Raw genomic sequence first — 25617 nt, forward strand, 5'->3', positions numbered from 1 at the left:
GACTTAATTAAAAGGCACAAGTACTATTACACCACTCCCAGCCTCACTGCCCTCTTCCACGCCCTCTCCTTGCTGACCTCATCTTCCATCCCCAATCATACCTCCCACGGCCATGCCATTGACACCCCGAAGTTGCTGGGAAAGACATTTTCTTAATGACGAATTGATTCACTGCTCTTCATTGTTGGAGAGAAATGCTTTTCCTTTGTGCTCCATGGTGTCTTTAGCCCATTGAAAGCATTTCTCATACATTTCTTTTTGTAGTCTTTAAAAAGAGGTAATTATATAATGGCTGACTTCTTCTAGTTACGTGGGGAATCAACATCTCCGTAGCTTTTTCAGACATACTTAATAAGAAAGCCATTAGAAAGGCAAAGAGAACCCTATCATTATTTCCCAGTTTCCTCCTTAATTATAGACAATCACTCTGAAGGAGGGGGGACAGCTTCTGCGACAAAAGTTGTCTAGCATTTAACAGAACAATTTAGAACCAGATTGAACAGATCAACGTTATGTCAACTTGCAGATGCTCGACAAAAAAACACTTAAAGGATGTTAGATGGAATGAGATGCTAATTCAGCCTTTTCTCCTTTCCGTTCACTCTGAAAACAGAGGGTGTTTTTTTTCTCTCTCTGCTTAGGAAAATTCAGGTAGGCCTGTCTCAAAGGCTCCAATTAAAGCATGATACACCCCCAAATTCTTACTCTTTTTTTTTTCCCTAGGTAATGCAAATATGACCACCACCATAAAAGCCACTGACATTTTCCCACGTCAACACATTTTGCTTTGGCTACAATTCTACCTCCAGAGAATTAATTCTGAAGTTTTCTTATGCTTTCTGTCTTAGTTCTGGCAGCTCTAACAATGATATCAAAGACTGAGTTGTTTACAAAGATCTTATAGTTAAGTATAAACTTAACTATAAACTTATTTTTCAAAAATACACTTATTTTTCACAGTTCTGACCTTTGGGAAGTCCAAGACCAAGGGGCCGACAGATTTAGCGTCTGGTGAGGACTTGATTCCCGGTTCACAGATGGTCATCTTCTTACTACAACCCCACATGGTGGAAGTGGCAAGGGAACTCTCTGAGGTCTGTTTTATAAGGACACTAATCCATTCATGAGGTTCCACCCTCATGCGTGCATGCTAAGTCACTTCAGTCATGTCCGACTCTTTGCAACCCTATGGACCACAGCCCACCAGGCTCCTCTGTCCATGGGATTCTCCAGGCATGAATACCGGAGTGGGTTACCATTCTCTTCTCCAGGGGATCTTCCCAACCCAGGGATCGAACCCATATCGCTTAGGTCTCTTGCCCTGGTAGGCAGGTTCTTTACCACTAATGCCACCTGGGAATCCACTCCTAAAGGTGGATCCTCCTAATACCATCGCACTGGGAGTAAGCTTTCAACATGTGACTGTAAAGGGAACACAAACATGTAGCCTATAGTGCTGCCCTTATTCCCAAGCTGCTCTATAGGCCTAAACCAGAGAGAAACATGCTTCTGAGTCTAGAGCAGATATTAGCGCTGGGGGAACATGGCAGTGCCGGGGACCAGCCCCGGCTGATCCAGGGTATTCGAAGTGGGGATGGCGTCGGCGACCTATTTATTTAAATATTTTATCAAAGATATAAAGAGTAGTAGGATGAGGATAGCTCAGTGAGGAAATTCAGTGGAGAAAAGAGGCTGAAATAAGGATAGCTCATTACGAAAATTCAGTGAAGAAAAGAGGCTGAATAATTCAGCCAGAAGGTAAGAGAAAGAACGACATGGGGAGACCAAGTTTCGGTGAACAAGGCCCGCACTTTATTTTCCAAAGTAGTTTTTATACCTTAAGTTATGCATAGAGGATAATGAGGGAAGGGGTAGAGTCATGCAGCAAGCCAGGCTTTCTCCCTGCAAACTTAACATATCAAAAGCTTAGGTGATTTGCATCATCTTCTGGCCCGGAGGCCTGTTAACATTTTAAGACCCTTTCTTCAGAAAACTTATTTTTCTCTAAAGGTGATTGGTCAGGAGCCACCCTCCAAAAGCATTAGATAAAGTTGCATTCCTACAGAGCAAAGGTGTGGTGGGCTATAACAAGAAAAAGAATTAACTCAAGGGTCCCAGGTTACAAACATTAAAGCTACTATTTACACCAATTATATTAATCAATACACTGCCAGGGACACAGCAGGTAAGGGATATGGAGACTTAGCAGCAAACATTGGCCCAACAAGTGAAAATCCCTTCACCAATACAATTTCTAATCAATCTTTTAACTGCTCAAAGGAATCTGTACTTAGACAGTTTAGAACATTTCATGCCTCTCACAGTTGGGAGGCTCTGAGCAATCACATGTGGCCGGAAAAAACCTATTCAGGCAGGCTACAGGACTTCCAAAGGAGTTTGTAGGTTAAACACTGTCACACCCAGGAATTATTAACTGGAGCTGTAAGCTAACTCTTTTTCAGAGAGGTAGTGGGGGACAGCCCCCCGTAAAGTCAGAGGTGTAGGTGAAAGCACAAAGCAGAAAGTAGGCAGAGTCTGGTTTTGGGGGTAGATGCTCGAGAATTTCCAGGGGGACTCCTGAGGCTCGATCCCGCCTTTGCATATGCCGAGCCTCCTTCCTCATGACCTTTGTCATGGGTGGAGCTCCTCACGCTGGCTCCCAGCAGTGATAGAATTCTAGTTGAGCTATTCCAGATCCTGAAAGATGATGCCGTGGGAACTGCTGCACTCAATATGCAATATGCCAGCTCCCGGCATGGCAGCTTTCACTCAACACAGACAGTCAAGTCAAACACCCTGAATCGAGAAGGAAAGAACCTCCATCCAAGAAAGTCACAGAGTGGCAAACCCAGACAAGATGCAAAATGTCTACCTGTTTCCTGTGCAAGGTGCTCATTTGTCTGAGGAGACACTGGTAATGGCCCAAACGAACCTTTAGCCAAACCGATAGTTTATCCTATAAAATAAGAAGGATAAATACTTTCTTCACCTATTTGATTGCTTGCAAATCAAATAGGATAATGCTACTAAAGTTGCCTGGAAAATTATAAAACATACAACAAATTCTTTACAGTTTTCCACTGAATTAACCCAAGCACTGCAGATTTACTTTGCTGTTCTGCATGCATCAGGCAGGTAGCCCCCACTGTTTTTCTGCCTGAAAGGTAAAGTGACTTCTCCAGGTGACACAGCTAATAAACAGAAGAGCTGAGATTCAAGCAAAACCTCAGTGATGTCAAGAGCCTGATGTCTTGGAACACTACTCTTTCTCCAAAAATGCAAGAGGAGAGGTGGGTCTAGGGCCACTACCCAAAGCCACGAACCTTGCTTTAATAAGTGTCTCTCCAGCTCTCAGCATCACACAAGTGGGGATATCTGATATATGACAGAGGTACTCATGTGTTTATTTTGTAAATAATCACTTTCCAGTAAAACTTTTTTGAATGTTTTTACAAAATATAGCTTTAATATTAAAAATCAAACAGTAGAGAAGGCTCCATGTGAGAGTGGGTGGGGAGATTCTGCAATTCTCCAGTCATCCCTCACCTTTCTCCCACTCTCCATCTTTTTTTCTAATATTTATTTATTTGGCTGCACTGGGTCTTAGGTGCAGCATGTGGAATCTTTTAGCTGTGGCACGTGGGATCTAGTTCCCTGACCAGGGATCGAACCTGAGCCCTCCACATTGGCAGCTCAGAGTCTTAGCCACTGGACCACCAGGGAAGTCCCCCAACTCTCCATCCTAACCTACCATTGTATAATTGTATACTACTGGGGTAACCAGTGCCAAGAGCTCCATGTGTTGTGAATATTCTGAATGCTTTTAGATACAAATAGGATCATTCTATACATGTTATTCTGCAACTTGTTTTCTTTTTTTGATTTAATACATGTGAGCGCTTCCTATTAACACACACATATCTACCTGATTTTAGTAGCTATGAACCATGGTGTGTGTGGACCATAATGAATGTCCATGGCCACTGAGCTACTTAGGCTATTTCTTAGTGTCTATGTGTTTGTTTATGTCATTATTAGAAAGCAGCCAAGAACATCCTGTATACATAATTTTGCAAATTTATGTGAGTTCATATATGAAATAAATTCATAAAAGTACAGACGGTGAGTCAAAGGAATTGAGCATTTTAGGTTTTCATAGATATTGCCAAATTTATCTTCAAACACTTGCACCAATTTGTTCTTCTACAAACAACAGTATACAAGAATATCTGTTGGCATATACTTTAGCCAACTGAGGAGATTATCAAACTTTTTAATCTTTGCCAATTCGGTGGGGGCAAAACACTCATCTGCCAATTTATTTTGTATTCCGTTATCATTGAGCATGCATCTCTTCTCATTCTTTTTATACAACCTCCCTCTTTATGTCTTATGCTCATTTGTCTCTGAGTTTTTGGTCTTAGTCTGTTCTATTTTTAGTTCTTAAGATATTATGGAACGTGAGTCCTTTTGTTACAAGTTTAGCTGTTATTTTGTTTCCCAGTCTGTCTTTGGACTTTCTTTACACTATTTTTTTCAAGTAGAATTTTTTTATTTTTATATAGGCAAATCTGTTTATCCTTTGCTTTATGGTTCTAAGCTTTATATCATGATTAAAAGAGCCATACCCATGCCAAGATCATTTTTAAAATTCATAAAAGTTTTAGTCTAGTGTTTTTATAGATCCATATTTTAATGTTTAAACATTCGATCCTTCTGGAATTTATTTTGGTATAAGAAAGGAAGTCAGTATCAAACTTCACCAGGTGGAACAGTTTCTCTTACCAGGAAACCATGCTTAGTTCATGTAACAAAAAATTGATGTTGCATACATACCACATATTGAGTGTGCCAAGGCCATTTCAACCCTTACAAGCTCTTCATTTTGCCTAAATGATGACCTTGAATCATGTGCAGCTTACTGACTAGGGCCTCAGTTTACCTACTGGCAGGGAACCTGGTAAATGTACTGACATCAGTCACCTGGGTATCTCTTGATTAACTTATTTTCCTAATCCAAGAACTCTTTTCTACCTCTTTGGCAGAATGTGTGCTTAGTCACTCAGTCACATCCGACTCTTTGCAACCCCCTGGTCTGTAGCTGCCAGGCTCCTTGGTCCATAGGGATTCTCCAGGTGAGAATACTGGAGTGGGTTGCCATGCCCTCCTCCAGGGGATCTTCCCAACCCAGGGATCGAACCCAGGTTTCCCACATTGCAGGCGGATTCTTCACCATCTGTGCTACCAGGGAACCCCCTTTGGCAGAACAGTGTTCTTAAAACACACAGTATTATAAAAGAAACAAGTATAATACATGAGAATGCAGTTCTACCCAAAGACCCCTGGGGTTACTTAGGATTCCTTCCTTCTCCTGACTTTGCAAACACACTTCATGGAGGCAGACACACAAGTCTGTCCAATGGGCTGACTCTCCCTCCTGCTGCCAGCTGGGGTCTCTACATCTCGAGCTTCCCTCTGCCTCAATGCCTCCTGTGCAGTCACGGACTCACACTTAGCTAGTCTGCAATTGGCTCCTCCATATCAGATGAGCCACTGCCAGGTCTATTCAGTGGTCCCCAACCTTTTTGGCACCGGGAACAGTTTCATGGAAGCCAATTTTTCTATGGACCAGGGGGATTTCAGTGATGGGGAGTGGCTGTAAATACAGCTGGAGCTTCACTCTCTCACCCACTGTTCACCTCCTGCTGTGCGCCCCTGTTTCTAACAGGGGGTTGTGGACCCCTGATTTACATCCACATATTACTGTCCTGTTATATACATGAAAAAAAAAAGAAAAGGAACACAGTCATATATTCTCGTGAGTATGCGTCTATCCTAACTTTGGTTGAGTTTTCTGGTCCCTAAATAGGTATATCCTTCCCCATGTCACCATATTGTAAGTCCTCCTGATTTCTGCTGTGAGAAATAGGTTGACGTCAGAAGGTCATTTCTGAAGAACTGTTACCCAAGAGTATTTTGAAAGCAGAAGAAAAATGGTAACGGTGGATTCATGTGATGAGAAAATTTGGGGAATGAGCTATGAATTGAGTGAGGCATCACAGAAAGGGGAAAAGATCACCTTGCAGACACCAGGAAATATAACTGATTCCACTGGCTTTGTCTGTGATGTGTAACATTACTGGATCATTAGCCTTTGCCTTTGCTCAAAGCCAACTCTAGCATCTGGATCAACAATAACAGAGCCCCCAAGGGCATCACCACATTAAGAATTCTACAGCCCATGTGGAAGAACAAAGAGTTTACAGTATATTCACCATTGACTTAGAGGAACCCTCCTCAAAAAAAAAAAAAAAATCAATAAGATAACCTTTGGCTCCTTAACACCCATACTCTTTCTTTCTTGTCCACTCTATGCTGAAAGAGTAACTGAAAAGATGATCTAAAAGTGATAAAGTGGCGAGTTCCTTGACAAAAGCAAATGGCATTAATCAGAAACTCAAATTTTCTCTTAGATGGACCACTTGGACTGTAAGAAAACACACACACACACACACAAACAATTTTAACCCCTAAGTGACAAAATTTTCACAGAACTGCTACATTAAAAAGAGATTGTAGGGACTTCTCTGGCAAGTCCAGTGGATAAGACTTCGCCTTCTGATGTAGGCGGTGCTGGTTCAATCCCTGGTCAGGGAACTAAGACCCCACGTGGCTTGCAGCCAAAAATCACAGAACAGAAGCAACTTTGTAAAAAATTCAATTAAGACTTTAAAAATGATGCACATCAAATAAAAATGGTAAAAAAGAAAGAAAGAAATATAGAGAGAGATGGTAGACATGAAAATACATTTTTTAACTTGTAAAAGACAAGTCCAGCAAAGGTACAATGATCATCAACAACACTGATAGTTGTCTTCTCTGAACCTGGCTCAATATCATAAAAGCTTCAAGTTACAGACCTCAGAAAAATTATTTTAGACCTCTTTTGCCTGATGTAAGATTACTCATCCCTGTACACACAACACGAGGCCAGGAAGAAACCATGGAGGTCATCCAGTCTCACCACTGACTACAGATGAGGAAAGAAGCGGGTCAGAAAGGTTAAGCGAAGTGTTAGAGGTCACAGTGAGTCAGCACATGGCTGGGACAAAACCGCAGATTTACTAACTCTGTGGTCTTTTTGGTGACCCACTTCCACCTAGGAGAAACAGATTTATAAAGTTACATTGTGATACAAAGCCTGGCTGGACTGGCCAGGCTGCTCATCCTCCCCACGTTTTGGAGTCAGTCTGCTCTCTGCCCCAAGAGGTTAACAGGCACCAACTCCCTCAACCAGCAACCTTGCCCTCAACTTCCAGCTGAGTTTAGGCAAAAAGCTTCCCAGGGGGAGAAGGACGGAACAGAAGACGTCCACCCTCCTCTGTGTGGGCGCTGCTCTGAGATTACAGCTCGCCCTGGCTCTTTCTGCCTCCATTCCCCTGCCCCTTCATGCCTGAAGGTCTGTTTTCATTTCCTAAGGCTGCCATAACAAATTACCATACACTGGGACTTCCCTGAGGGTCCCGTAGCTAAGACTCCGCGCTCCCAATGCAGGGGGCCTGGGTTCAATCCCTGGTCGGGGAACTATTAACAGATCCCGCATGCCGCAACTAAGACCCAGTGGAGCCAAGATAAAAATAAATAAATACAAATAAACATTAAAATTATTACCATACATTGAGTGGTATAAAATAACAGACATTTGTCCAGGGACTGTACATTTGAAATGAAGGTGTTGGCAGGCCCATGATCTCAGTGCCCAAGGAATGGCCCTTCCTGGCCCCTGCCTGGCTTCTGGGGTTTACTGGACGCCCTTGGTGTGCCTCGGTTTGTAGAGCTATTGCTGTGTTCTCTCCGTCTTCCACCACGTGGTGTTCTCCAAGTGTTTCTGTGTTTCTTCTCCTTTCTTATAAGAATGCCAGTCATATTGGAGGATGTTCTGCCTTTGTAACCTCATCTTGACTTGCTTACACTCACAGATTCTCTTTCCAAATACGACCACATCCCTAGGAATAGAGGATTAAAACTTCAACAGATCTTTTTGAGGGACACAATTCAACCCATACAAGGTGGTAACAGTGCTTGGCAATTACCAGCCCCGGGGCTGGTATTATCACTTGCGTGTTCGTGTATAGGTGCTGTATTATCACTTGTGTGTTCGTGTACAGGTGCTGTATTATCACTTGCGTGTTCGTGTATAGGTGCTGAATTATCACTTGCGTGTTCGTGTACAGGTGCTGTATTATCACTTGCGTGTTCGTGTACAGGTGCTGTATTATCACTTGCGTGTTCGTGTACAGGTGCTGTATTATCACTTGCGTGTTCGTGTACAGGTGCTGGATTATCACTTGCGTGTTCGTGTATAGGTGCTGTATTATCACTTGCGTGTTCGTGTATAGGTGCTGTATTATCACTTGTGTGTTCGTGTATAGGTGCTGTATTATCACTTGTGTGTTCGTGAACAGGTGCTGTATTATCACTTGTGTGTTCGTGTACAGGTGCTGAATTATCACTTGCGTGTTCGTGTACAGGTGCTGTATTATCACTTGCGTGTTCGTGTACAGGTGCTGTATTATCACTTGCGTGTTCGTGTACAGGTGCTGGATTATCACTTGCGTGTTCGTATACAGGTGCTGTATTATCACTTGCGTGTTCGTGTACAGGTGCTGTATTATCACTTGCGTGTTCGTGTACAGGTGCTGTATTATCACTTGCGTGTTCGTGTACAGGTGCTGGATTATCACTTGCGTGTTCGTGTACAGGTGCTGGATTATCACTTGCGTGTTCGTGTACAGGTGCTGTATTATCACTTGCGTGTTCGTGTACAGGTGCTGAATTATCACTTGCGTGTTCGTGTACAGGTGCTGAATTATCACTTGCGTGTTCGTGTATAGGTGCTGTATTATCACTTGCGTGTTCGTGTACAGGTGCTGAATTATCACTTGCGTGTTCGTGTACAGGTGCTGAATTATCACTTGTGTGTTCGTGTACAGGTGCTGTATTATCACTTGTGTGTTCGTGTACAGGTGCTGAATTATCACTTGTGTGTTCGTGTATAGGTGCTGAATTATCACTTGTGTGTTCGTGTACAGGTGCTGTATTATCACTTGTGTGTTCGTGTACAGGTGCTGAATTATCACTTGTGTGTTCATGTATAGGTGCTGAATTATCACTTGTGTGTTCGTGTACAGGTGCTGTATTATCACTTGTGTGTTCGTGTACAGGTGCTGAATTATCCCTTGTGTTTCGTGTATAGGTGCTGAATTATCCCTTGTGTTTCGTGTATAGGTGCTGAATTATCCCTTGTGTTTCGTGTATAGGTGCTGAATTATCACTTGTGTTTCGTGTATAGGTGCTGAATTATCACTTGTGTGTTCGTGTACAGGTGCTGTATTATCACTTGTGTGTTCGTGTACAGGTGCTGAATTATCACTTGTGTGTTCGTGTATAGGTGCTGAATTATCACTTGTGTGTTCGTGTACAGGTGCTGTATTATCACTTGTGTGTTCGTGTACAGGTGCTGAATTATCCCTTGTGTTTCGTGTATAGGTGCTGAATTATCACTTGTGTTTCGTGTACAGGTGCTGTATTATCATTTGTGTGTTCGTGTATAGGTGCTGTATTATCATTTGTGTGTTCGTGTATAGGTGCTGTATTATCACTTGTGTGTTCGTGTATAGGTGCTGTATTATCACTTGTGTGTTCGTGTATAGGTGCTGAATTATCACTTTTCTTTCATGTACAGGCAGACCTCATTGTACTGCATTTCCCTTTACTGAGTGCATTTTATAGACTGAAAGTCTGTGGCAACCCTGCCTTGAGAAGTCCACTGCTGCTATTTTCCAGCAGTGTTTGCTCACATTCTGTCTCTGTGTCACATTTTGGTAATTCTCACAATATTTCAAACTTTATTTACTTTATTATTAAATTTGTTATGGTGATCTGTGGTTGGTGATCTTTTTAATATCATAGTTTTGTTTTTTATTGAAGTATGGGCTTCCCTGGTGGCTCAGTGGTAAAGAATCCACCTGTAATGCAGGAGACACAGGAAATTCAGGTTCAATCCCTGGGTCAGGAAGATCCTCTGGAGGAGGTCATGGCAACCCCCTCCAGTATTTTTGCCTGGAGAACCCCATGGACAGAGAAGCCTGGTGGGCTACAGTCCATGGGGTTGCAAAGACTCAGACACAACTGAAGTGACTTAGCATGGACACAGAGTTGATTTACAACACTGGTTTAATTTTAGGTGTACAGCATAGTGATTCAGTTAATAGTTTTTTTAGATTCTTTTCCATTGTATGTTATTACAAGATACTCAATACATTTCCCTGCTATACAATAAATCCTTTTTGTTAACCTTGTTTTGTATTTTTAAATCAAGGTATGTACACTTTTTTAGATGTAATGCTACTATTGCCCACTGAGTAGACCACAATATAATACAAAAGTAACTTTTATATGCACTGGGAAACCAAAACATTCACACAACTCATTTTATTGGGATACTTGTTTTATTGCGGTGGTCTGGAACCAAACCCACAATATCTCTGAGGTATGCCTGGATGCTATATGCATTCCCATAAACAGTTCCTTCACTAAAGTTTACTAAACTCTTCCATGTCCACTTAGGATATAGAAAGCCACAAGGGACTACTGAGCCACCCTAACAATGAGAAAATGCAAAGTAATCTACAGAATTATAACTACTCTTGAGCCCATCAGAGCTGAGAGCATAAAGCATTCACGTGAACTAAATTCTCATGAGTACTGAACCCCTCTGAGGAGGGATGGAAGATACGAACTACTTCCCTCTTGGCAGAGTCTGAAAGGAAGTGGCAGCTAAAAGTGGATAAAAAGAAAATGGCTAAAATTTTAACAAATTCGTAAAGGTCAAATGAGGGTTAATGAAGCAGTGTGGAATCCCTGGGAACCCCATGCACAAGCAGAATCTGCCCCCCTCACAAGTTCTTTCTCATGAGGCTTTACCAGCTACTCTTGAGAAATACTGGAAGCAGGACAGGAAACGTGAGTGAGTCCCCTTGGGGGTGCCAATGTCTCATCGTGAATATCTGTGGCTGCAGTGGTACAAGCACAAGGTCTCACCCATTTTCCAGACTCTTCTGGACATACTAATGCTGCTGGGGGAAGGCAGGAAACCCTGATTCTCAGAACCCTGATCCCACAATGATCCTGTTGGGTAAGACAGAAGGGCAATTTTCATAGTTATTTCCAAATAGGTAATATAGGGGCTTCCCTGGTGGCTCAGTGGGTAAAGAACCCACCTGCCAATGCAGGAGACTCGGTTTTGACCCCTGGGTTGGGAAGATCCCTGGAGAAGGAAATGATAACCCACTCCACCATTCTTGTCTGGAGAATCCCATGGACAGAGGAGCCTGGTGGGCTACAGTCCATGGGATCACAAAAGAGTCAGACACAACTTATCAACTAAACAGCAACATGATACTTACAGGTGAGGTATCATATTAAGTGACTTGCCAAAGATTGAGCCAGGACATAATTTTAAAGCTCCCAATTCCAAGTACAATTCGCTTTCCACGATTCTCTCCTGATTCTTTATACTGTAGATATTTTCTGGGGAACCAAAGCATCTCATTTCCTGCCTTCTGGGCGAACCCAAAAGTGAAATAAATCAGGGGCAAAATAAAAAACGTTTAGCCATGGTTAAGTTATTGAAACATCAGAAATTTTATAAAACACTTGAAGAAATGTTTTTTCTCACCAAGTTCACACATGTCCAAGACGACAGCCTAGAGTCTTCATAAGCATTCCAAAAGCATTACCCATTGGCTGAAAATTGGCTCCCTCGAATACTTTTCACTTAACAGAAAAACCTTTTCAGAAGATAGCTAGACTTCCCGCCTTTGGATCTAATAAATGCCAAATCATCCATCTAAGAAACATCACAGTTGGAACATAATTTGGATGAACTCTCTGTTCCATTTTGGACAAATGGGATCCCAACTTCTTGAACACAACCAGGACTCTGAACTTAGTTAATTGTGTCGTACTTTCAGAAAACAGTCATAATTAGAAAACCTCTGCTATGTTGCTGCTAAGTCACTTCAGTTGTGTCCAACTCTTTGCGACCCCAGAAACAGCAGCCCACCCGGCTCCGCCATCCCCGGGACTCTCCAGGCAAGGACACTGGAGTGGGTTGCCATTTCCTTCTCCAATGCATGAAAGCGAAAAGTGAAAGTGAAGTCGCTCAGTCGTGTCCGACTCCTAGCGACTCCATGGACCGCAGCCCACCAGGCTCCTCTGTCCATGGGATTTTCCAGGCAAGAGTACTGGAGTGGGGTGCCATCGCCTTCTCCATCTGCTATGTTATATTTGATTCAAATCTACTTTTCTACATCTTCTACCCATGATAATAGAGGAGCATTTTAGCGAACATGATAATTTGGATTTATTTAATCAGAAAACTCACAGGGCACCATAATCAAGATGTCTTTTACAGTGGAAACGATGGCAGGTAACTTATTTCTGCTAATAGCCACTTGACTGGGCAGCAATCCTAGCCAAGTGAAGAGTTGATTTCATCCATATAATTACTTGTGTGGATACTGTGAGATGGTATGGAGGATTCATGGCTGCTTTTCATGCGTCAATGCTTGTTTTTTTTGGTTTTGTTTTGTTTTTGGATGTGTAGAGAGAAATGGACCAAACATCTATTGAATTTACACTATATATTATACACCATGCTAGATACTTTATTAGAACACTCATTTAATTCTTATAGTAATCCTTACCCATGTATTAGTACTTCCATTTTGTGGATGAAGGGATAAAGGTTCAGTAACTTCCCTGAGGCCATGAAGTTTCTAAATAAAAACTCAGGACTTGCACTCATTTTCTGAGTTTCAAAGCAGATCCATGCATCATATTGCCCTGATTAAAACCAAAACCATGTGACATATGGGATCCTAGTTCCCACATGCCTAGTTCCCCAAGTAGGCACTGAACCCAGGCTTCTTGTACTGGAAGCACAGAGTCATAGTCACTGGACCGCCAGGGACATCCTGCAATTGCTTCTGGCTGCCACAGTTTCCCTGAGAACCTTAGTCTACTTGGTGAAGATTCTCTCTGACCCAAATTCCAGCACAGGGCAGCGCTCTTCAACAGAGTCTGAGTGCTGGGTTGGCCAGTGGCCCCGTTCTGGAACTCCAGTATGCAGGGTCCCACCTACCGTTCAGGTGTCCCATGGTTCATATCTTATTAATCTTTACGTTCTCACTGCTAATACAATTCCTGGCCCATGGCAGGGGTTCATTAGCTCTTTGTTGAGTCAATGACAGGCAGAATGAGCAGAAGAACATGGGTTGAATGGATATGTCATTGCTCCAGCTCAGTCAACTCAGTTACTTCATTTCTCTGGCCGCTGTCCTAAGGAAGCAATGACATTAGCCATAACAAAAACATGTGTGGCCATGTCTCCCTCATAGAAAATCAGTCTGAATAAACAGGATAGGAACTCAGATAATAAAGAGACTTCACTCCAATGAGGGAGGCAATGCAATTCTATCCAAATGCTCAGAGATTCTGAACATTCAGAACTTAAGAAAAAGTACATTTAGACTTTCGGAGTCATTAAATTCTCAAAGCCGTGTCCTTTTTTTTCACCATTTTGTCTCAGATTTGAGATTTTGGACCCAGCACTTTACAATCTATATGAATACTCTACAAATCCAGGATATACTGTACGACAACGGGAAGTGAAAAGTCACAGTGTTAGGTGCTCAGTTGTCTCTGACTCTTCGCAACCCCATGGACTGTAGCCCTCCAGGCTCCTCTGTCCATGGGATTCTCCAGGTAAAAATCCTAAAGTGGGTAGCCTTTCCCTTCTCCAGAGGCTCTTCCCAACCCAGGAATCAAACCCAGGTCTCCTGCATTGCAGGGAGATTCTTTACCATCTGAGCCATCAGGGAAGCCCACGGCATGAGGAATAAAGCAATATTGGAAAGGATCAAACTGTTTCTGAGTATTTTATCTGCATCTTAGAACAAAGCTCAAGAAGATTTATAGAAAGACAGAAATATCCATCAAGTGGAAACCTTTTCAAAATGGAAATCTATGCTTATTTTAGGCAGACAAGAAGCTGCCCCCAAAAGAGAGATTGATTGATAACTTTGGCAAGCAAAAGGGTAATTCCAGTCACGAAGCTCATAAGGATAAGAAGGTTTGGAATATGTGACTCAGATGGTAAAGAATCTGCTTGCAATGCAGGAGACTCAGGTTCGATCCCCGGGTCAGGAAGATACCCTGGAGAAGGAAATGGCTACCCTCTCCACTATTCTTGCCTGGAGAAGTCCATAGATAGAGAAGCCCAGCGAACAGCAGTCCATGGGGTCTCAAAGAGCTGGGCACGACTGAGCGACTAAAAGGACCTCCGGTTCTGACAAAAGCGGGGAAAAGAGTCCTGAAAATTCTTCTTCTATAGTAAATCTAAATCTTCTATAGTAAATCTAAAGATGCTGGATAAAATACAGCAACCACTCTTTAAAAGTATAGGTGAATTTGCAAGAAAATAAAATTCTCAAATGCCATAAATAAGAAGCAGCTAAAAACCAGAGAGGTAAACCTTCCAATTGGTATCACAGGGCAAGGTACAGAGGAAGGAAGGGGACATTATTGTTTGGGGGGTACTCTAAGGGTGTTAATTTTTTTGTCTGTGTTGGAATTAGAATTCAGGCTTCTGATTTAAGCTGGGACCTTTTAAAGACTCACTTTCATGAAAAGTGGATTAAAGAAAAAACAAACTAACCAGAGGTATGGAGATTAAAAAAAAAAAAAAAGTTGTCTATTTCAAGCCTAATCTTCGGTGGAAAAAATATTCTCTCCTAAGAATGCATATATCTGAGTCCAGGCAACACCCAGATTTTTTGGTTTGAGTTTATACTAGTACATGACGTGCTAACCCTCAATCCAAGATATCAACATAAAAATTTGTCTCAGGTTGTTAAGCCCCTGGAACGCTAATGCAAACCAACTCTGAAAGGCTATGTTCCTAATCCTGGCCACATGGCCCACAGATAAAGTACCAGTGAAGATGAACTTGGAGCTCAATAATTATAAACACATGAGCAATATTTCATAAATCCACTACGAATCTATGCACTACTGCAATAAACTGCAGGATTAGATCCTCGATCTATAAATACAGATAATCTGAATAAGCTAAAAAATAACTATGTTTCAAATGATTAAGAACCTAAAAGAAGACACGGGAAAAGTGTAAGAACAGAATATTGTTCAAAAAGTAAAGTCAGCAAAGAAAAAGCTCAGAGAGAAGGCATCAAAATAAGAAAGTAATATTTCTAGGAACTTTATATATATATATACTTATATGTACATACATAGAAAGAGAGACTGAAATTATAAAATTCACGAAATGCATTAAAGAGCAGAGTCAACACAGGAAAAGAGGACTAGTGCCAAGATCGATCTGAGGAAATTGCTCAACACGAATCTCAAAGAGACAGAAAGAGATGAAAATACTAGGCAAGGTTAAGAGAGGATTCAATAAAGAAGGACTAACACACACCTTGAAAGAGTTCCAGGAAGGGATTCATTCAACCAAGAGAAAATGGAATGGATTTTATTTTTTGAAGACAGATGAATCTAGGAAGCTTGAATGTTAAGTTGTCCAAGTTGGCCCAACTGATACACTAATTCTTTTTCTCTGATCATTTCAACCCACATTCTTCCCCCCTTCTCTGAAGTTCTCTGGTAATTTCAATCCATACCTCACAATGTTCCATCTGATTATACACTGTCTTGCTGATCGTGATGATAGTTTGATACACGCTAGCCGTATCTCCCTAACTGAACTGCAGGATTCCAAAAGAAGAGGTCATGTCTTACATTTCCTTTGTATTTTCTGCAGTACATGGCATTACTTACCCTAGAATTTAATGAGAGAAGTAATAGAATGCAAGGTAAAAACCCCCATTTAAATCCTACAATATATAATACTTTCTTTTAGTAAAGGCATATTCATTTATCTTTTTTTGAGACAAAACATATGCAAGTCAAGAACACACATTTCCACCAAGCCTGGCTGAGCAGGAGTTCAGTTAAACTTTTGCTAAAAATTCCTTCAAGCATTCATTCTTTTAGTATGCATCTAGCAAGTTTGCATGCTGAGCATATTTTGTAAATCAAACTATAAATAGCTATAATAAATGTCATATGTAAATTGATCTATTTTCAAGGTTTCTGAGTACAACAGATGATTTGAATAATTTTTTGAATGGCTGACAAATACTTTTTTGCTTTTGCATTTGGAAAGCTCCCAAACAACTGAACAAATTTTCCTAAAACTTCTGCAGTTCTCTGTAAGATTATAAATGGACATGAGAAAATTCACTTCCTAAATAGGTAATTAATGAAGAAGGTCCACAGTCAAAAGAATTAATGACTTGAGCTGGATAAGGGGTCCCTACATTCACAAAGATTTATTTCAATCACACAATGAAGAATGCATGGTGATAACATAAAAAAATAATCAGTGGAAAATGTGTATAGACCCACAATTCATAATGGTTCCTTACTGCTGATGTTTTTAGCATAAAAATTCATTGTTAGGACACAAGTAGAGGGTATCTCAAAGCAATAATCTACACTTTGTTCATAAGCTCTAAAGTGGCTTCATGAAAGTTTTGGTTGTTCAGTCGTGTCCAACTCTTTGCCACCCCATGGACTGTAGCCACCAGTCTCCTCTGTCCATGGGATTCTCCAGGCAAGAATACTGGAGTGGGTTGCCATGCCCTTCTCCAGGGGATATTCCTGACCCAGGGATCAAACTCAAGTCTCCTGCACTACAGGCAGATTCTTTATCGTCTGAGCCACCAAGGAAGCAAGTCAAATCTGAAAAAGGCTTCTACACCATTAAATCAGCTGGACCCCTTCATCACATTGCTTTAGTCCCTCCATGGTGTAATGATTAAGTACTGAACAGGGGCAGTACACTGGCCAAGAAAGAAACTAGCCCGAAGAAATTACTAGATCAAAAATACAAACCGGTGAACTCAAAGGGAGAAGAACGCAGAGAGACTTCCTCTCAGGTTCTGTCTCCCACAAAAACATTCACACACACACACACTTAGAGCCAAAAGAAAGAGAACGTCAAAGTCCAAGACAGAAAATGACAAAGCAGCAGCCGTCTCAGCTGACTAGGACATCAGTTTAGGTTCCCTTTGACTCAGAGAAAAAGAAAAAAAAACAACAACAACAACAGCTAGAAACATAAAATCAAGTCCCAAGTGTCCTTTGCCAATCTTTGTAGTCAACTCCCTTTACTGAAAGTACCCATTTTCATGAGGGGAACATTTAAGCTGGGTAAAATGTTTGATCTACCATGTTATTTTGACTCTATGAATTGTCTTGAGAATCTAAAATAAAACCCCAAATTCTAAATGAAATTATACATGATATTAAATGCACACAAACTCAACTGCTCCGAAACCCTCAATTGTCCGTGCACTCAGCTCTTGGATGAGCCAAACTCACCCAGCCAGCTCAAGGTAAACACACAGACCAAGCGGTGCAGGGGAGATCAGCCTGCTCCCTGCTCTGTGTTTATCTAGGACGGGTTGTGCTTACAGCCTCCCATTGAGTAAAGATTTTTAGCCGTGAAAATTTCTAGCTGCAGCCTACCTACCTCCTGACTAACAACCAAGGGCTCCCTCACCAAACCTCTCCTTGGGGATCTCTGGGACTTAATTCCATCAAAGAGTGCAGCCTTCTCCAGCTGCTCACCATTTCATCCGTTAAATGCCCAGACCTCTAACTCAAGGGAGGAAGTCTAATTAGCAGAGAGAACAGAGGGAGGTTGCACCAGTCAGTCTGCGAGTTAGGGATCTCCGTGCATCGTGAGAAGACAAGCCTCAGTTCCCCCATGTGCCCTTCACAGGAAATAGACAATTAAGTGCTGGGTCCCTGGGAAAAAGAGGCCTAACGTACACGATCTCTTTTGAAAGTATTCTCCTTTGCAAACCCAGTCCCTGAAGTGTCACCCCAGAAGCCAGCAGAAATTATGTCTCCTGGTTCTTTTGAGTCATAGGGACACTGAGGGCACTTTTGGAGCTACTGTGAAGGCATCCCATGGTTAGGGCTAGAGTCACTTGACATTCAGATTCAGGTTACCAGCAGGAGCAGAGTTTCTTACCGGAAGAAACCTGAAAGTGCCCCCATAGACACAAACTATTTATTAAGCTTAACACATCTTGGTGAAGCCATGACCCTCAAAGGCACTCGAGGAAAAATTCATCTTCTGCAATAGATCATTCTTGGATAAAGTCTGGTTTTTCTTATTCTTTTAAATATCAAATATTGGGAGCTCCCTAGTGGTCTAGTGGTTAAGATTCAGCACTTTCACTGCCATGGGCTGGGTTCAATCCCTGGGTCAGGGAACTGAGATCATGCAAGATATACTTCATGCCTCCCCCCCAAAAAAAGATTCAAATATTGCATTCATGGTATCACGATTCAGATAAGACCCAAAATGGGATTTCCCTTATGACTTTCTGCATAACAGTTCAGCACTCTACTTTCACCATTTTGAGATGGGGTATGCTGGGGAGGGGGCTTCCCAGGCGGCAGTAAAGAACCCACCTGCCAATGCAGGAGATGTAAGAGACACAGGTTCGATCCCTAGCTGGGGAAGATCCCCTGGAGGAGGGCATGGCAACCCACTCCAGAATTCTTGCCTGGAGAATCTCATGGACAGAAGGCTACAGTCCATGGGGTTGCAAAGAGTCAGACACGACTGAAGCAACTTAGCACACACACGAGGGCTGGGGAGGAGAGTCTTTGCACCTAAAAAACATAGACTGTTCTCACATTTGATGGATTAAAGTGTGCTTGCTAAATAAATAAAAATAAAAAATAAGTAAAACCTGAGAATTAGAAAGAGTCTTAAAATCACTAGTCCGACCCTCTTATCAAGACCCAGAAAGGGTTCGGCATCCCATGGTTAGGGCAAGAGCCACTTGACATTCAGATTCAGGTTACCAGCAGAGCAGAAATCCTTCCATGCACCTACTGTGTACCCCTGTAGGACTAAAGGATCTCAAGGCGTGTGTGATGTACCAACTGGGGGATGCAAAGTTACATGATATTCCATTCTGGTCAATACTGCTACATATAATTTTATATTCATATTATCTCTTTCATTTCTCCTCCATGGGTCACCATTATGCATAACCCCAGTGTAAAGTCATTGCCCTAAGTAGTGGGGAAAGTAATGTCTTTTGAGTCCACCTCTCCACAGCAATTCCAAGTTTTTCTTTGAAGCCATGTAAGTCAGTGACTTCCAAGATTCCAACCAAAAACTTGTTTGATCTGATCTAAACTTGCCATGTTTCAGTGAGAAAACATGGTTTGGGTCAACCTCCTTGAGCTGCCTATGCTCGAAATGCTTCCTCCTGCTTCCTGAACGCACCGCTTCTCCACACTGTCCAGTACAGCAGCACTAGCCACATGCACTATGTAAATTAAATTCTAATTACTCAGCGGCTTCCCTGGTGGTCCAGTGGTTAAGACTCCATGCTTCCAGTGAAGGGGGTGTGAATTGGATCCTGAGTTGGGAAACTAAGATCCCACATGCTGTGGGGTGCAGCCAAATGATTTTTTTTAATTCCTCAAAATTAGATAAAATGTAAAATTCAGTCACATGATCTGCATATCAAGTGTTCACTACCTGTAGGTGAACTGTGACCAGGAGGCTGGACAGCACAGATACAGACATATTCAGCTTCAAGGAAAACTACTGGCCAATGCTGCCCTGGAAGCTGTAGCTGCTGCTGCTGCTGCTGAGTCACTTCAGTCATGTCCGACTCTCTGCGACCCCACACACAGCAGCCCACCAGGAAGCTGTAGATTTCTTCCCAACTAGACTGCAAATTCCTTAGTCTTCTTAAACACTGCATCTCTGAAACCCATTTGCTTTTTTATTTTTAAGCCCCTGCCAAAATGTGTGCATGCTAAGTTGCTTTATTTTGCCATCCTGATAAGTGTGTAGAAATATCTCTTTGTGGCTTTAATTTGCATTTCCTTCAGCAGTGGCCACAGGACTGGAAAAGGTCAGTTTTCATTCCAATCCCAAAGAAAGGCAATGACAAAGAATGCTCAAACTACTGCACAATTGCACTCATCTCACACGCTAGTAAAGTAATGCTCAAAATTCTCCAAGCCAGGCTTCAGCAATACGTGAACCGTGAACTTCCAGATGTTCAAGCTGATTTTAGAAAAGGCAGAGGAACCAGAGATCAAATTGCCAACATCCACTGGATCATCAAAAAAGCAAGCGAGTTCCAGAAAAACATCTATTTCTGCTTTGTTGACTATGCCAAAGCCTTTGACTGTGTGGATCACAAGAAACTGTGGAAAATTCTTCAAGAGATGGGAATACCAGACCACCTGACCTGCCTCTTGAGAAACCTATATGAAAGTCAGGAAGCAACAGTTAGAACTGGACATGGAACAACAGACTAGTTCCAAATAGGAAAAGCAGTACGTCAAGGCTGTATATTGTCACCCTGCTTATTTAACTTCTATGCAGAGTACATCATGAGAAATGCTGGGTTGGAAGAAGCACAAGCTGGAATCAAGATTGCCAGGAGAAATATCAATAACCTCAGATATGCAGATGACACCACCCTTGTGGCAGAAAGTGAAGAGGAACCAAAAAGCCTCCTGATGAAAGTGAAAGAGGAGAGTGAAAAAGTTGGCTTAAAGCTCAACATTCAGAAAACTAAGATCATGGCATCTGGTCCCATCACTTCATGGCAAATAGATAGGGAAACAGTGGAAATAGTGTCAGACTTTATTTTGGGGGGCTCCAAAATCACTGCAGATGGTGACTGCAGCCATGAAATTAAAAGACGCTTACTCCTTGGAAGGAAAGTTATGACCAACCTAGATAGCATATTGAAAAGCAGAGACATTACTTTGCCAATAAAGGTCCATCTAGTCAAGGCTATGGTTTTTCCAGTGGTCATGTATGGATGTGAGAGTTGGAATGTGAAGAAAGCTGAGTGCCGAAGAATTGATGCTTTTGAACTGTGGTGTTGGAGAAGACTCTTGAGAGTCCCTTGGACTGCAAGGAGATCCAACCAGTCCATTCTAAAGGAGATCAGTCCTGGGTGTTCATTGGAAGGACTGATGCTAAAGCTGAAACTCCAGTCCTTTGACCACCTCATGTGAAGAGCTGACTCATCGGAAAAGACTCTGATGCTGGGAGGGGTTGGGGGCAGGAGGAGAAGGGGACGACAGAGGATGAGATGGCTGGATGCCATCACTGACTCGATGGACATGAGTTTGAGTGAACTCTGGGAGTTGGTGATGGACAGGGAGGCCTGGCGTGCCGTGAGTCATGGGGTTGCAAAGAGTCGGACACGACTGAGCAACTGAACTGAACTGAACTGAATGGCTGATGATGCCAAACATATTCCTCGTGTTTATTGGTTGTGTGTATAGACTCTTCAGTGAGATGTCTGTTCATGTCTTTTGCCCATTTCTATTGGATTGTGTTTTCTACTATTGACCTTTAAGAGTCTTTACATATCTTCAACACTAGTCTTACATGACATATGTGATTTGCAGATATTTTCTCCCAGCCTGCAACTCCTTGTCCTCATCATGAGGTCCTTCGCAAAGTCTTTAATTCTTATGAGGTCAATTTATCCATTTTTTCTTTTATGGATCATGCTTTTGGAGCCAAATCTATGAAATCCTTACCCAGTCTTAGATCCCCAAAAGTTACTTTTTTTTTTAACTGAAACTTTTATAATTTAACATTTTACATTTAAGCCTATGATCCATTGCTAATTAGTATTTGTATAAAGTGTGAGGTTGAGTTCAGTTTTATGCCTATGAATGTCCAACTGCTCCAATATAATTCACTGAAGAAATTAACTTTCCTCTATTAAATTGTTTTTGTACTTTTGTCAAAAATCAGTTGGGGAGGAAAAGTTTTGAAGATCTTTGCACAATATGAATATACTTAACATTACTGAACTGTACACTTAAAAATGGTTAAGATGATAAATTTTATGTTATGTGTTTTTTACCACAATTAAAAAATTCAAAAAACAATTAAAAATTAGTTGGGCATATTCGTATGAGTCTAACTCCAGATTCTACAATAGATATTTAATATGTGTTAAAATCAGATAGAGTGTTTCCTCCCACAGTATTTTTTTTAGTTTTGCTTCAGCTATCCTAGGTCCTGTGTAGAAATTTTTATAATCATTTTATCCTTCACAAAAAAATTATAAAAGAACATATTTCATATAAGGAAAAAGAGACACTGATCTCTAGTCATCAAAAATTTACTCATCAAATACACTGTCATTTCTTGGGCAACTTCTCTATGTTGGCACTTTCTGACAAGACCTCACTTAATCTTCACAAAAATCTATGCAACATGTACTATCTCCATTTCTATATACAAAGTAACTGAAGATCAGATAGGTTAAGTAGGTTTCCCAAGGACATGCAGATGAAAAGTGGTAGAATCAAAATCTGCACATGAATCTGTTTGATTCCAAAGCCCATGACCTTCCACTGTGCCATTTCCTACACATTTCACAGTGCCTACCATCTGCTTGATAATCTCTGTTTAATCTCAGGGATACAAAGGGGAGTAACACATGCCCCTGTTTTTGAGAATCTCTTAGATTTTTTCCAGCAGTTTTCAACCCTCAAGCTAACAGGCTAAGAGTTGGTTCAGTCAAGGTTCAGTGGCCTTTTTCCATCTTCCTTTACTGAAACTGCTTTTCTCCCTTCAATCTTACCTTTTCTAACAATGACTAGCCACTTAATCCACCCAAATTTCTCAACCTGAAAGATCACAACCACTTTTCTCTACTAAGCCTACCATTAACTCTCAGGTACTGAGAGTCCTATATTATCCTACTCAGTAGGTAGGGGAGACAGGAGACGGACCAGCTCCTCAAAGATGGGATAAATGGCTTTAGTCTTCAATAGAAGTCACCTTTACCATTTGACAAAGGCAAGCTGATAGCTGGAATACTGCTTGTCTGCGCAGGGGCTACTTTGCAGACACTATAGCTCCTTATGCGTTCCCTCTGTCAACACACAGGCAAGTGGGTCACGACACAATAATGCAATTCTATTTAAAACCGTGTTTGCATTTTATTAGCATCTGCTTTTAAGGTATCAGTCAGGAGAGGGAACGGCAATGTGGAATTGCCTATCTTCCCCACTGCAAACATATGACTTCATTAGCATTCTCATGTGAGCAGTGAAATTTCTTACTTTCTTAGAAGGTTAAGAAGGTCAAAATGGTTTCCACTGCCTGTCATAAAAATAACTCTTGGTTTCTACAATGGGATCTTGTGCATATAATGATATCTCACCAGAAACTGATCAGTAGAGGCAGGTCATAGTAAAGAACTCTCTAGGGTCTATGTTCAAATATCGTGCAATGCAACATTACAGAGATGATAAAGGACTGACCCCAACCTTAAGAATCACAACAGCAATTAACTATAAAATAAAACATGCCAAAACAAATGTTCATATAGAGCTCCACTGAAGCCAGAAGGAATAAAAATTTTTACTCAGCCAAAAGAGGTCAGGAGGGCTTCCCTGGTGGCTCAGTGGTAAAGAATCCACCTGCCAATGCAAGAGACACGGGTTCGATCCTTGATCCAGGAGATCCCACAGGCTGCAGAGCAACTAAGCCCATGCACCACAACTACTGAGCCTGTGCTCTAGAGCCCGGGAGCCGCAACCACTGAAGCCCACACACCCTAGAACCTGAACTTCGAAATAAGAGAAGCCAGTGCAATGAGAAGTCCTAGCACTGCAACCAGAGAGTAGCCTGAGCAGCAACGTAGACCCAGTATGGCCAAAAAAATAAATTCTTTAAAAACAGAGGTCAAGAAAAACTACAGAAAATTTGAGATTTGAGTTAGTTTTAAAAGGTTTCCAACCACAGACACAAGTCAAGAAAAAGACTATCTTGGAAAAAAAAAATTTTTTTTAATGTATGTTACTCAATGAGAAGTTTTAACTTCAGAATTCTTCTCCAATATGAGTATCTGTCAGATCCTTGTCTGTAAAGCAGTGCTGACATCACCTCCCTTCAAAGAGATATTGTTAAAAATGCCTGTGACACTCCTGATAGAATGGAAATAATTTCCAAAGCAGGTGTGCAAAATATGTGTCCATACTCTCCGTATGACGCCCATTCCTGGAGGCTGCACTTCAAGTCTGGCAGAACACAAACTTGCAGCAGACAGCTCCCCTCCTCTGACCATGTCCACGTCACTGGGGGAACCTACCAATGAATCAGCTCATACCACTGAAAAAAGGCAGAAAATACTTCAAGCGGTGAACCTGCTTGACATCAGACCCCCACAGATGCATCACAAAGACTGAGATGCGTAATATGGAACAAAATTCAAATACCAGTTAAACATCATGTTAGTAGAGGGGAGATTCCCAAAAGGGAATGTGAGAGATGTCAAAGCACTCTCTGCTGTCCAGACAACGTGGTCCCCTTTCACCAGTGACCAAATCACTCATTTTTCACCCAAACACCTGAAGCAGTACTAGAGAGTTTAAGTGCTTATCATATGAGGGTATGCATATTTAAATGATGTGGCATCCAATAAGACTTCAACTGTACTCCCAGCAAACTCCAGGCTGACTCAGTTCTCATCAAACGTTCACGTGGGAGAAATCCTATTTATTGAAGCTGGTCCCAGGGATGAGTTGCTCTTGGCCTGCTCAGTCAATGAGGCTGTCAGAGTGCCGCCTAGACAACACCAAAGGAGGCTAAAAGAAATAGTCCTATGAAGTCCTTCTTACCTGTGTGGCAGGTACGTCATGGAACATATTAATCAGCCATATAAAACTCACTTATTCTGTGGAGACACCAGAGAAATTTTCCTTAGATCTTGATACAATACAGGTTCTGCATCTCCTGGAAAGAAGGTAAATTTTTATTTTATAGGCATAATAACTATCATTGCTCGTTCCATATATATATATATATACACACATATACACATATATATCTTTTTTCTTTGGCAACTAGGAAACACACATACAGTTACAATGCACACATACAACTGACGTGCCTTTGTGGTTATTACATAAGCTCTGTGGCATTATTATTTTTTCCCTCATTTTTTCCTTCACCCTTATTTTTTTATTTTTTTTTTTTTATGTTCTTATTGCTGTAGGATATAAAAAGTAAATTCCCAGACACACATTATATGTTGTTGTTTAGTCACTCAGTTGTGTCTGACTCTTTGCAACCCCATGGACTGTAGCTCTCCACGCTCCTCTGTCCATGGGATACTCCAGGCAAGAATACTGGAGTGGATCACCATTTCATTCTCCAGGGAATCTTCCTGACCCAGAGATGAAACCCGTGTTTCCTGCATTGGCAGGTGGATTCTTTACCGCTGAGTCACCTGGGAAACCCACAAGTTGATATCTGTCTATAATTTATGCAGGTTAGTAAATGGCATCACCATAGGCTGTGGGGCAGGAAAAGAAGAGTTCCGGGAGGGAATGTCTGTGATGGTACCAACGATTCTAATGCCAGGATCCACAGGC

General features: G+C 41.6%; 1 long non-coding RNA gene across 1 annotated transcript in view; it reads right to left on the bottom strand.

Annotated features, from left to right (window-relative positions):
- The window catches only part of LOC133240137 (uncharacterized), a 56225-nt gene extending 31240 nt beyond the window's left edge, over window positions 1-24985 (bottom strand). The window contains exon 1 of the long non-coding RNA XR_009734126.1: window positions 24913-24985. This is a non-coding gene — a long non-coding RNA (uncharacterized LOC133240137). The remainder of the gene's footprint in view (window positions 1-24912) is intronic.
- Between the last annotated feature and the right edge of the window lie 632 nt (window positions 24986-25617).

This window comes from Bos javanicus, chromosome 27 (genome assembly GCF_032452875.1).
Source record: "Bos javanicus breed banteng chromosome 27, ARS-OSU_banteng_1.0, whole genome shotgun sequence".
Lineage (NCBI taxonomy): Eukaryota > Metazoa > Chordata > Mammalia > Artiodactyla > Bovidae > Bos > Bos javanicus.